Here is a 14,075-nt window from a genome sequence, read left to right as displayed (position 1 = left end):
AAAGTACTGTAACAACCACATTCTTCATATGATATTATTGTATTACTAAATCTTTATTTTCTTCTCATCCATCTCTTTCTAGTTCGATATAGTATATAAATAAGAAACCTGTTATATTGCCATGTTGTTAGTTCATATTTATATATTTAATTTTTATTTAATTTTAAGTTTTATTTTACTTTTTATACATGACTCATATTTGTAACAATCACTTATTTGGTTAAATTTGTAATGTTCAGATGTTATTGTTAAATAAAATGGTTTTAAAGCTGGAGAAAAATACCCTGTCAATCACGGCAACATTTAGAAGCAGCTAGGCACTTATTATTGTTGTTGTTATTATTAATACTTGTTCCTATATGGAAGCGATGGCTTGGCTAAGAAGCAGCAAGCTTATTCTCCGCCTCTAAACCCACTGCAAATGTTTATTCTGAAACGGTAGAGGTGGTGGAGGGAACCCATGGCAAAACAATGACGAAACAGTGCAAAAGTATCTCAGAAAAGTGAAAGATCTCTATCAAGAGCTATCCTTAAAAATGAGCCCACCCCTGAGCATGTCAGAAAGCATGCGAGACCGCATGAAGCCAGCCTTCTGCTGTGGCCAAGACGGGCGAGGCTGCCGCTTCTTTGATTTACGATTGCCCTGGCAGAGAGAGAGGGCCAAGGATGAAAGAGAAAAGACAGAGCAGAGAGCATGAAATTTGAGCCAGACAGGATGGCAGGGCTATGGGTGCCAAAGCTCTGAGGTATGCCAAGCACCCGGGTGGGAAAACACAGACATCGCCCTATGGAAATCGGTCAGTGTTCCATGTTCCTGTTTGCCTGGCAAACTGCACTAACCCTCTGGGAATGAATGCGGCTCTATTCCGTCTGCCCGTTTGGTGTCCTGTCCAGGTGGTGCCACCTGATCTCAAGGAAAAGTACATTATGGTTTAGGGCATCTACAAAGCTCTGTGAGAGACACCTGGATATCCTGTTTCTTATGGGATGGGGATTGTGGATAAAACGGACAGCTAAACTCCCCATCGAGTCGAACGTTCTATGGATTTCAGAAACTAGAAAGCTTTAAACATTCTATCTGGGGAGCTGATCTGGGTTGCTGTTCATGTAGGGAACCTGATGAATCTTCCATTGCAAGATGAGCAGCCCTCTGTGCCTTCGGTTTCACAGTGTTCCCGTGGTTTCAGAGTTACCTTTTACCAGGGCTTTTTTTCTGGGAAAAGAGGTGGTGGAACTCAGTGGGTTGCCCTCAGAGAAAATGGTCACATGGCTGGTGGCCCCGCCCCCTGATCTCCAGACAGAGGGGAGTTTAGATTGCCCTCCGCGCCGCTTAGCGCAGCGTGGAGGGCAATCGAAACTCCCCTCTGTCTGGAGATCAGGGGGCGGGGCCACCAGCCATGTGACCATTTTCAAGAGGTTCCGGAACTCTGTTCCCCCGTGTTCCCCCTGAAAAAAAGCCCTGCCTTTTACACTTCTTTTGGGATTCTAATTTAGATTTGATTACCTTTTTACATTACTTGTTAGACAGAAACTCGGGATCCAGCTAAACATGATATTTGGGACCTGAGACCAGATCTCCGATGTGTAACTTAAGTGCAAAAAGCAGGCTGAACGGTCCTATTAAGCTTGGTAGGTGGGAGGGATTATTGATAAAGTGATATAAGCAACTTGGGTATATTCTGAATTCTGTCGCATTTTGCAACTGCATAACCCATCCCGATCAGAGTGAATGCAACTTAAGCACACTGAATGAGAGACCAGAAGCTGTGACCACTTGGTTGAAATTAGTGAACTGTCCCTCCTACTCCATGTGGCCTCCTGAGAGATGTGGCAGTCACAGCAGCAGCTACAACTGGCAGAGATCCCTTAAAAGGCTCTAGACAGCAGACTTAGCAACCATGTCCCTTGCTACTCCGTCCGCACATCTCTAGCATTCCTGGCCCCCTCCCTCCCCCTCCACTGTCTCTCCTGCTTTTCATTGCAGTGTTTCTTCACAGTCCCCTCTGTGAATAGCTTCATCTGGATGCAATTTCCCATCTCTCTGCCCTTTTCCTCAAGCCACCTTCCCTCTCTTCAGTTGCCTTTCTTCTCAAACTGATTCCCTATTCTGCATCTTTCCAGTAGCTTCCTTGAAAGTAACTCCATTCATTAACTCTCCTACAGCCTTGGATCCCCCTTCCTCCCAGTCCGAAGACTGTTCCACAAAGCAAGCGTGAGTTTTGAATCCCAGCCAAAATGACAACTTCCCCTCCTCTCAGAGAAGATGGACTACAAACTGCTCTGTTCCCTGAGCAACGGAATGTTCTGTGCCATCACGCCAGCTCAGCCAATCAGGCCCGGAGGGTTCCCCACCGCATGCAATACAATACAAATAGATTTACTGAATCCTCCCAGTGAATTCCCACTGTCAAAGAGTCATGGAGAACATTTAGAAGGGCAGAAAGACAAGGATGTTTTAACTAAGCAGGATGCTGAAGTCTTGCTCCATCAACACTGAAACACCCAATGAGCTCCTTTTAACGTCAGAGCCTTTAGCAGGTATTGGCTACACAGTTAGGTTTCCTCTATATAGTCATGTCAAGATCTAGGACCATGCTTATTTGAAACTATTGTTTGACATTCTCAGGAATCTGCTCGGGACCCACAGTGGGAAACTATGTGGTTGTGTAGCTGTGGCCATGTGCATTTCCAAACTGCCAGTGTTGGAGAAAATCCAGCAAGCATGTAGAGTTCCGAAGATCAGGCCGCGCAGACGCTAGAGTTGCAAAGGTGAAAAACCTGCTCGGCATACATAACGCTCGTGCTCTCGGTTTGTTATCAATGATGGTGTCGAGGGCTTATGAAAGTCCCTGTTGGGCCCTACTCTGGAAAAGGTGATGTACCTGTCCAAAAAGCTGAGCACAAAGAGAGGGAGAGAAGTTTGCTCTCCAACTGCACCCTCTGTGGAAACAGCTGGAACAGATGCCAACACACTTTCCCATTTGTTAGCACAGCTGCCTTGCTCTTCAAATTGCTCTTCCATCCCATGCATTCCTCTAAGTTATATCCCACCTTTCTCCCATCACACACTCAAGGGGTCCCACCTGCACTCCACAACTGCTCTCTCATCCTGACACTGACCATACTAAAATCTATTTAGCTAGCATCACACACCTTCAGACCCCACCCAGGGACTCTGAACAGGCAGCCAAAGAAACCACACTGAGTTCCACCGGTGGAGCAGATACAGAGGTTTGCTTGCAACTACTTCTATAAACTTAGGCAAGGACATCTTCTTTAGGATCCATGATGCCAACCCATCAGAAACAGAACTGATACTCATATTCTTCATACATCCTGCTTCATTTCCAAAAGAAGCTGTACCTGTCTACTGGAACTCCAGTCTGCTCCACCTTCAATACCTCCCAAACAAGAGTCTAGAAGATGCACTACTTCAATGGCACCTCACCTGGCTCCATTCTAGCATTTCAGAGGCTTGGACTGAAACCTGTGAGCATCTATGCTTTCTGCTGCTGCTCTCCCAACACAACACTGCAACTATTTCCTTTTTCTTGCTGGGCTTTGGGACAGTCTCCCAGTTCTTGTCCTAACAAAGTAGAAGCCTCTAGACTAACACTGCAGAAATCCACGCCGCCCTGTCCTTGTGCATGCGTCTTGCCCATGCTTCTCCTTGGCAAGATCTCCTTAAGTTTCTTTTCCATTCATCCTCCGCATGAAAAACAGGGCGAAACTTCCAAAGGCAAGAAGACTTACCCCCGGACTCTGGGTTTGCATGTAGCGGCAGGAGAAACGAGAACAGTAGCAGAAGCGCCGATGGCTTGAAAGGAAGGCCGGACCCCATGATGTTGCCTAGCATGGGATAGCAGTTCTGACCATTCCCTAGGCAATGAGACCGAATCAAGCAAATGAGGCAGGAGCTACAGACAGAGGCTGTCTGTTTTCAATTGAGGGTTCAGCTACTACTATATTTAATAAACTTGCTGCCGAGGGAGGGACATTCTGAATTTCCCCACCAGTCACAAACTAGGCTGGTTTAAAACAAGCTTCTCTCAGATTACAAGTCAGTTCCCCTTCTTAAAGGGCAAGCGCTCCCCCAACTCCCCCCCCCCCATCCATTTCCCTTTTTAAAATACCGTTCATTCTCTCCCCCTTCACTCCCTGTCATAACTGTTTTGGGCCCTGGCCAGGTCTCGAGCTGCTAGCAGACTGTTTGGATGTTTCTGTGTGAAGGGACAGGGAAGAATTTCTTGGACCAGAGGTAGCCAGCGTTTGGCTTAACTTTAGGAGGTGGGCCCAGGCGATGTTGCAATTCTTTTAAGATCCAGAGGCTCTCCAGTCCAAGCCCCTGGCCGTTCTCTTTCCCCACCTGTTATGGGATGAAACCGGACCATTGCAAACAGCGGCTTATGGGTTGTATAATACTATTTCTGAAAGTCTGACAAGCACGGCGAGTTTGGTGGCAGCAATACTGGCATGGGCTTCTGGACTGGCAGTCATGGTCCCCGGAGATACAGCAGCAGTAACGTTTGGAACAGGGACATGTACTCATGTAACGCAATGGGCACAAGCAGGTTTCCATGGGGAACCTGGGAGATGCTATGTAAAAGGGGCACAACAAAGGTTTGGATTTGCAGGATTTTGTTTTGAAAAGGGGGGGAAGGTCAAGTATTTTTCCGGACCAATGCTGTCCTTGCAAAGGGAATGAGGGAGGGGATTGAAATCTGTGAATATTTGCAAGGTTGGATGACTGTAGTTGCCAACCTCCAGGTACAGCCTGGAGTTCTCCTGCAATTACAATTATCTACAGATTACACAGATCAGTTCCCCAGGAGAAAAGGGCAGCTTTAGATAGCACACTCGATGGTAGAGTATAGTTTCTAGGTGAAACCTCTCTCCAAAATCCTCTCTCCCTGCACAGGCACCACCCCCAAATCTCCAGGAATTTCCCAGGCTGGAGTTGGCAACCCTAAATGAACACACTGCTTTCTTTTTTTATTAATCATTTTTTTTATTTTTACCAAGCAGATAAAGGGGTACAGAAAGGAAAAGGGGGACGAGAACAAAAATTACAAGAATTACAATTAAAAGAAAATTAAAGATATGCATTACAAGGACTATCAAAAATGCAATAATAACCATCTAGCCTTTAAAATATAGTTTTCAGATATATAACCGTACTAAAAAATGTTTCCTTTTTCCATTCTGATAGATCTCATTATTAGATCATCTATCAAATATTTTATGTTACATGTTAAGATATTTTTTCAACAATGTATCTATCCAAAAGATACGCTGATCCTATTAATCAACGTAGCTAACATATATATCCGTATCACACCCTGCTCTTTGAATCATGTTTTGATTACAAATTGCAAAGCGCACACCGAAATTCTCCAAAAAAGGTTCGTTGGATCACATGTTTAAAGTTGTTCTAAACTGCATCGCAAATATTTTGTGTTCATTCCTTTGCATGTTGTGGCTGTCCATGCCACTTACTCCCATCCACCCAGCCCACCCAACAGAAGAAAAATATTAATGGCCAACTGTCCAGCCATTGTGCTGAGAACCGTGAATAGCACACGTGCAAAATTATTCAAGACACTGGTTTTTTCTGTATTGAACACTGTTGCCCTCTTGGTCTTTTGAGGTCAGCGTAGTCTGCTCTGCCAGGCAGCATCTCTCTAGCGTTTCAGGTCACCTGCTACCTGTTCCATCTAACTGGAGATACCAGACATTGAATCTAGGGGTTTCGACGTGCAAAACAGACGTTCCACCAATGAGCCATGGCTCTTCCCCCATACCTGGCACTTTGAATCAAAGAACCACAAGCGCCTTGAGATAAGTTCATTTGATTTTCAAATACCCTATTTCTGAAAAACCCAATCCCCCATAAAAATCCATCTCAGTTCCAGTTATTTGGACACAGCCACAGCCGGCTTAGTGGGTGGACGGCCCTGGGATACCTTTGGGTATATACAGCTTCAGGGAAGTAGACCACCTCAAAGAAAGAGGCTGTTATGTCTGCATCGTTGGCCTCCGAGTGTATAGCACAAGGTTGTATTGTAGAACATCTGCTTTTGCAGCTGTACTCCCCCACAACGCAGTCAAACCAGATTGTTATCACAGCCTCAGTTTCAACAAGACTTGCCTTCTCCTCATTTGGCCAACTCCATTTATTGGGCTTTCTTTGCAGCGCCAAATCTTATTTGCTTTGCTTCCCATTGGAAAGGAATTGTTCGGCCTTCATGCAATTTTACCCCCTTTCTGTTGGAGTTCGCAACACTTCCTAGTTTAGCAGGAACAGCAAATTTAATGAATGTGTGTTGCTTATTCTCGCTTCCAGATCGTTAATAAAAACATTAGATAAATCTGGTGTACGCCTGGTTCTTGTAGACTTTTATGACTATGTCCCAATGGTTCAGTAAATTAATTACCTAATTCTATTAGGACGATGGGATATCATTTTACCCAGACTTGCTGATTTGGACAGATTCAATTTCACAAAATATTTTATTTCCGGCTTTTCTGGCTGCTAATTTACAGCTGGCACGAGGTTGCTTCTGAGTTTGCTTTTCTTCCTTTTTGTTCTTGATAAAAAAACAGACTGAAAAATTAACATTTGAATGATCAGCATAAGAGTACATAGTCAATCCAAAGGGCAACGATCAATGAAGGTAATGGTAGAGGTAGTACAGTGTAGTGGTTAGAGTACTGGACTAGGCTACACAGGTTCCAAGCCCCACTTTGCCATGAAGTTCACTGGATGACTTTGGGCTAGGGCTCACAACACTGTCTCTGCAGATGCCAAGAGATTTGAGGGAATGGTGCCTGGGAAGGGATGGAGTTTGAGAATGATGTGATGTCACTTCCGGGCCACTCTCTCTCTCTCCTCATCTCTCTACCATAGAAACTAGAGGAAATCCCTAGAGCATCTCTATGTGTGCACCATTTCCCCCATACTCCTCAGTATTTCAGGGGCAGTACCTTGGAGAGGTAATTCCTCACCCCAGGTGGGTAAATGGGAGTCCTGCTTTAGGCCATTCACAGCCTAATTTACGTGACAAGGTTGTTACGAGTGTAAAATGAGGTTTTTAAGAAGAGACTAGAGGGCTACCTAACAACAATACTGATTCTATGACTCAGTATGAATTTAGGCAGATCAGGAGAAGGAGGTCAGGAAGAGATGAGCCGGTGCTCGGCTCTCATGGCCCTTACATGCCCAGGGAAATGCCAGTGGCCACTTGGGGGCCAGGAAAGAGTTTTCCTTCAAGCCAGATTGGCAAGGGATCCTGGAGGCTTTTTGCCTTCCTCTGGACATAGAGCAGGATTACAGGGGTGGTGGTGGTTGGGTGGAGGTGAACAGGGTAGCTGCCCAGCGAAGCCTACCCCTGAAGCCAGACTTATATAACCCTGTCCTATTCTATCTCATTTCTCTTTCTTAAAGGGCTCTGTCATTCTAGCCTGTCCGTCGCAATTGCTTTTGGAGCAACAAAAGGCCTGAATAGCTCCAAACTACACGTGATGCCGAGTTAGCTATAGCTTTTTGCCGGAGGATATTAGTTAAAAATAAAAACCCAACCATGGAAACTTCTGTTGGAAGCTGAAGGGATTCTGAATGCAGGTCCCTCCTCCCCACCCCGCATACATGCTGAAAATAAAACCTCTCAAGGTGCTCTCTTTTTCTCTGAGAAAATGTTTACATTTGGAGAGAGAAATATATATACAGATATCTTTTCTTGGCGTGGGGGAAAATCAGGGTGAATGTGTTGGGGGTGATTTTTCAGCAGAATAAACAGATTAGGAAGGGCCTCTTCCTTGCATGTCTTCCTTTACAGCCTGCAGCCTCTATAGCTGTGTTTTAGTTTTTTAAAAATGTTGCCGTAAAACTATATACAGCTTTATGCATTGTGTGTATTGCTCTGCTCTACACTTGTTGAGAACTGATGGCTCGAAAACAATACTTGGCCTGGAGGTTGATTCCCCTTTCCTGCCCCATGTGCAAACATGTGACTCTCAGTTGCTGATCATTGCAGAGCAAGACTGGTCCTGAGCACAGCTTGTTCTACATTCATCGAGAATTTGATGCTGCAAGTAAACACATTGTGTTTGGAGAAGCCGTTCCAGTGCCATGGGGCAAAAAGATGCACCCCGCTCAAAGGAGGAGGGAGCTGGTGAAGACATTAGCCAACCCCAGAGCAGCTGAGTGTTGAAGCTGATGTAAGTATCTGGCTGCGCCTGGCGTAGACCTTTGGGTCTATTATGGAGTCCACAAGAGAACATTTCTCTTCCATCGTTTTCGTTTTGTGCTCATGAATTCGGGTTGAAAATTTCGGCCCTGTTCTAAATTGCTTTGAAGACTGAAACGTGACATCTCTGATGACTGTACACAACATACATGGCAACCATGATATCCCTGTCAGGATCCTGGTTTATACTTCCCCATTGTGACATCACCACAAAACCATGTGATAGTCACAGCAGCCCCATGTCCTTCTAATGAATGTAGGACAGGATGGAATTCTTTTCTTCCATGGCAACCAAAACTTGTCTCCTGAGAAGGATGCCTCATCTTACTTCATGGCAAAGCCACCTTAGAAGCAAACTGGTGTGTGTGTGTGTGTGTGTGTGTGTGTGTGTGAGAGAGAGAGAGAGAGAGAGAGAGAGAGAGAACTGTTCGGTGCAGAATTTTCGTAATCCTCCAATTTGCATTGCAAAAAGGGCCATTTTGTAGGAATTTTCAGTCTCGCTGGTTCAGAGAGTAATTAGAGACAATAGTTGGAATGTGTTAATGCCTATGGAGTTTAATTGATTTATTCTTCCTTACCCAAAAGAGCTTGGAGCAACTTGAAGACTTGCCATTTGAAGCAGCATCAGGGGGACTCTCCGTCACGTCTCGAGGAATTTTCCTTTCTTTTTTTAAAATTTTTTTCTTGTTCGTGTAAAATCCAGCCCAATGAAGAGTTCTGATGAACTCAAAAGCTTGCACACTGTTACGTGTCATTTGGTTGGTCCTAATAAAAGACACGGCATAGATTGTATTCTGGTTTTTTTTCTCCCCAGTTTGCAGGCTGGCGCTAAAAACATTTATGCCCATTTTTCTTAATCATTGTTCAAAGGTCGATGAAAATTCATCTGCCTTCCACGTCCAGATATCTTCCCATACTTATTCCCTGCCTTTGTTGTTCTGATCAAATGCTGTTGCACTGCCAATTTCTTTCTTAAAAAAAACAACAACAACTTGGAATGTCATTTCTGTACTTTTGAAAACCTTCACGGCTTTGATCTGATCCACATGCAGATATACATTAAAATATGCTGTTTAATAAAACTTTTCCAGAGCACAAATGCACACCCGTGCCTGGATTTTAATGGGAGAAGTCTAGAAACCTCGCCTCCCCCAATATTTTTTTGTGTTGCTGAAACTGGAGAGGTACACGATGGGATGCAGAAGCATGTTCAAAACTTGTTCCCACTTCTGCACAAGCGCTACACAGAATAATCTTTCACATTTTTTAATTTCGCCCTTTCTCCACGGAGCTTAGATCGCTGGGCATGCAGCCTCACTCCTCAATTTTATCCTTGCAACATCCCTGGGATGTAGGTTAGGCTGAGTGGGAGGGACTAGCCCAGGATTTGTGGCTGAGTTAGGTTTTGAATACGGGGTTTCCCACTCCGAACCCAGCACTCAAAGCACTACACTGTACTGGCTATCACCATACTATAAGTGTGGCCCTTATTGTGACTAGAGATGGGGATGAACAGAAAAAAAAAAGCACCAACATGATGTTCGTTGTTCGTTGTTATCCACGAACAGGGACTCATGAACAACCACGAACATGGCCCTGTTCACGAACATGTTTGTGGTTGGCTGTTCGTGGGGGCCAGCAGGCTGTTCTCCAGCTGTCATCCAAGTCAAGATCCCTACTGCACCACTCCCAGAAACCTGACCTGAGCAGGCACCAGGAAAGGCACAAGTAATAAATAATAGCTTGGCCCAGAGCCTGGCAGCAGCCCTGGAACCTGAAGGGGTAGATCCATATCTCACCACACACAAAGAAAATTCAAGTTCCAATGCACTCTCTATATCAAAATGCCAACAGCCGCTGTCTCTCTCTCTCTCCAAAGCCAGAGCTGGGAGCCCCCCTCCCCCCTGGTCTTTGCTCCCTTGTTGTAACAAATTTGGAGCTCCACATTGAAAGGAAGACCTGCCTATCAAGCTAAATTGGGCTTAGATTGGGGTTTCCAGGGCAACAGCAGGAGTTCAGACAGAGTTCAGACAATCCCTGCCTCTGGTTGCCAAGGGAATTGATTGCAGGTGCCAGACTGTCTGGCTTGACGAACAGCAACGAATGTGGGTTGCAATGCCCACCTGTTCATTTAGAATGGGGCCTCACAAACAGCTTGTTCATGAACAGCAGATTGGGCTGTTTGTGGCTTTTTTTTGTTCGTATTGCTGTTCGTGCCCATCTCTAGTTGTGACTCTCTCAACACCACACTAGTCCTCATGAGGATGCTATTATTGCAAGTGTCCATCTCTCGTGAGCACACTGATTGAGCCAAGATTCTGGGAAACATTCATCCTAGATCTGCCCATCAAAGCAGCAGCATTTGATCAGCTGAAAGGATTTGGGTCCTTTTTCAGACAGCCCAAAGGATTCGATTTGTAATCCTGATGACATTGAACTTGGGCAAGGGCTCTGCAGAAGAACAAAAAGACTGGAGCCACAGGGAGAGAGAAAAGTCAGCTGCTAGTTTTGATAGGCTTTGAGGTAGGTAAAAATACATTTTCATTAGCTAAGGGCAGCTGCTGCCTTTTAAAGTGTTGGAAACACTTGTTAATCGGATGTTGCTAACAAAATGGACAATGGCACAGAGGAATTACAGTATAAATCCCTTCCTTAATTAACTTTCCTTATCAAGCCCCTTGGTCAGCAGAAGTTACTTAGTTCCTTCTGTGAACTGATATCATGCCAGAATTAGGTGTTACATCAGACCGAGTGATGCTTTAAAAACAGCAGCCCCAAGTCTCTTCCTCCTTCCTTCCCCTCGTGATAGAGAACTGTCTGTGCAAGAGCCCATGAACACATTCCCATGTGGTCAGAAGCCTTCAGGTGACAGTAGCAGTGTGACACTTGCTACGGCTAGCCCCAGAAAGCTCCTTCCGAGTCATTTGTAGGCCCGCTGTCTGCCAGTATTTCGCTTCTTGCAGTGTCTGAGAAGAACAAGAAAATGGAAGCAAAAAAAACGTCCCCAGGTGCCTGTAGCAGCTATTGGGTCTGACAGCTGCTCTGGTCACCTGGAGGCTTCTGATCATTTGAAAGATAGCAGCATGAACTGGTTCAAAGATCCAAGCCCCATTCCTTGTTAGGGTGCCCAGATGCCGTAGAAGAAAGAACCTGTACCCTTTACTGACTGTGTAGAAGAGTAGATTACTGCCGGTTCTGCTCTAACTGCAATTCCACACAGTTATTCAGTGACCAGGAACCCTGTCTTTCCTGACATGTATTTAATCCATGGCCCACAAGTTTAAACCTGGATTCCCTCCAGGCACCTATGTGGACACCGTGCCTGCCTCTCCTCAGCCTTCATCAGCCGGTGGTTACTGCAGCATATATACCCATCGTTCTTACTTCAGTTCCTGACTGAGTACCATTTCTTGTGCTCCTTTTCCTTAGAAGAGAGAGGATGATAAGCAGAACAACTGTGTGGTCTGCTATCAACACCCAGCGCGGCTGAATAGGCTTCCAAAAAATTATTAAATCCCATACGGCACCATCAAGGGAAAAGGGCAGTGCTGCCTACCACGAGCCCCTGGCAACCTGTTCCAGCATTCCAGGCAGAGACAGATTGCGGCTACTGCCACAGCAGCGAACTACACCCAGCTGACGTTGCTGAGTCACTACTTAGTCATGCTTAGCAAGTTTCCTCTGCCGCTGCTGGCTCTGCCTTGCCTTTTATGAGAAAAGCAGCTGGAAAGGCCTCCCGGGAGTCAACCAGGCCGGCTTGCTCCAGCAGTTGGGAGGCGCCCCGTACCTTTGAAGGGTCACTTTTCAAAGGCACACTGTGTATCTCCCGTGCGGCCAAATGCTTGGACAGACAAACGCCAAAGAGAGGGCTGCTCACTCTCAACACACACCAATGCATCCACGTCACAGTATCTATCAAACGGGAGGGGTGTGTGTGCATCTTTTGACCCTGAAGGAATGCACATCTCCTTGTACAGCCACAAGCTGTCACATGTGGTCACTTGCACCTGATTGAGGGGCCACAAACTTCATGGCGAACATGTTCAATGTCATTAGGTTGATGTGCAAAAGGTTCGGGACAGATACGGCTTCACTCAACAAGCAATTAAATTGCGGAGTCCTCCGCCAGTGGACATAGTGATGGCCGCCAGTAGAAAGGGCTTGCACAAGGGGGTTGGCTCCAGTTGCCTCCTGCCACCGTGCATTCCAATAGATTCTGACAGTGACCTCTAGGGGAGAAGCCACGGGTCAGTGGCCGAGCATCGGCTCTGCATGCAGAAGGTCCCAAGTTCAATCCTGGGCATCTTCTTTTAAAAGGCTCAGGTGTTGATAATGAGACAAATTTTCCCAGAAGATAGATCCAGAGGAGTTAGCCGTGTTAGTCTGTAGTAGCAAAATCAAAAAGAGTCCAGTAGCACCTTTAAGACTAACCAATTTTATTGTAGCATACGTTTTCGAGAATTACAGTTCTGTGATTCTCAAAAGCTTATGCTACAATAAAATTGGTTAGTCTTAAAGGTGCTACTGGACTCTTTTTGATTTCCCTGGAGAGCAGCTGCCAGTCAGAGCAGACAATACGGACCTTGAGGGACGAAGGGTCTGACTCAGTGCAAGGTGTCCTTGTGTGCTCATGTGACCGTGATGGCTCCACGTATCATCGTGAGCATTCGCACGGTGCACCTCTGCCTGCATTTCTTTCTCCTCCTCCCGTATCAGACAAAAGCAGTCTCTTTTGGAGCGCTGAGTAGCACATCCCTTCCATCATACGAGTCTCCCAGCACCTGATTAATCCCGCGCCGTAACAGAGCAGTCTCTCTTCGTTAAGACAGAGGGGTCATTACAGGATGCATCTGCAACAGTTTAGGAAACCAAATGGATCCTGGAATTCCTCAACGGAGAACAAGCCAGGATACTGAGGCGTGCCAGGTGGCCTCCCATTCAGACTCAGAGCCGATCCAGGGCCTGCAGTCCTTTCTTTACAACAGATCTCTTTGTCCTCCTGTCTGTCAGTCACTCACATTTTTACCCCACCCTTTCTCCAGGCAGTGTGGTCCTCTGTTTAAACCTCACACCAACCCTGCGAGGCAGGTTAAACTGAGAATAGGGCTGCTAACTCCAGCCTAGGAACTTCCCAGAGATTTGGGGGCATTGCCTGTGGAGGGTGGAAGCTGGGGAGGGATTTCATCTAGAATTTGGCCCTCTGAAGTTGCCACTTCTTCCAGGGGAACTGATCTTTGTAGTCTGGATATCAGGCCCTGCATGGAGGTTGGCAGCCCTAGCTGAGAGCCACTGGCTCAAGGTCACCTGGCAGATTTCATGGTTGAAGAGGTGGGGAGGGGGAACTACAAGAAATGAGACTGATTGACCATGGATGCTGAATTTTATGCTTTCAACCCACGCCTTGGGCTCAGACAAACTGTGAGCGACGAAGCCAGCACTTCAAATCTCACAGCAGCTATGAGCTCCCTTGGCAGCCTTAAGCCTCTCTCTCTCTCTCTCTCTCTCTCTCTCTCTTCCTCTCTCAGAGCTCCTGCATGTGTCCTTGCATGACACACTCAAGACACACAGCCTTCCCAGCAGACATCTGCAATATACCACCAATGCCCACATTACCTGAGTGGGTGTGCGCTCTATGACAGAAATGCATGCTCTCAAAAACCAAGCCTGAATCAGGTTGACTTCCCCCCACCCCCGGCTTGCATTCTTCTGGCAGCGGACACAAATCTGGTTGGGCTAGTAACATTCAGGAGACGAGCTTCAACTCAATGAATTTTGGGAGAGGGATTCTTGCAAGGGATAGAACAAAGTTTGCTCAGCATGCGCCCCCCC

The sequence above is a fragment of the Eublepharis macularius genome, chromosome 18 (genome assembly GCF_028583425.1).
Source record: "Eublepharis macularius isolate TG4126 chromosome 18, MPM_Emac_v1.0, whole genome shotgun sequence".
NCBI classification, from domain to species: Eukaryota; Metazoa; Chordata; class Lepidosauria; order Squamata; family Eublepharidae; genus Eublepharis; species Eublepharis macularius.
Note: the sequence above shows the minus strand (reverse complement) of the source record.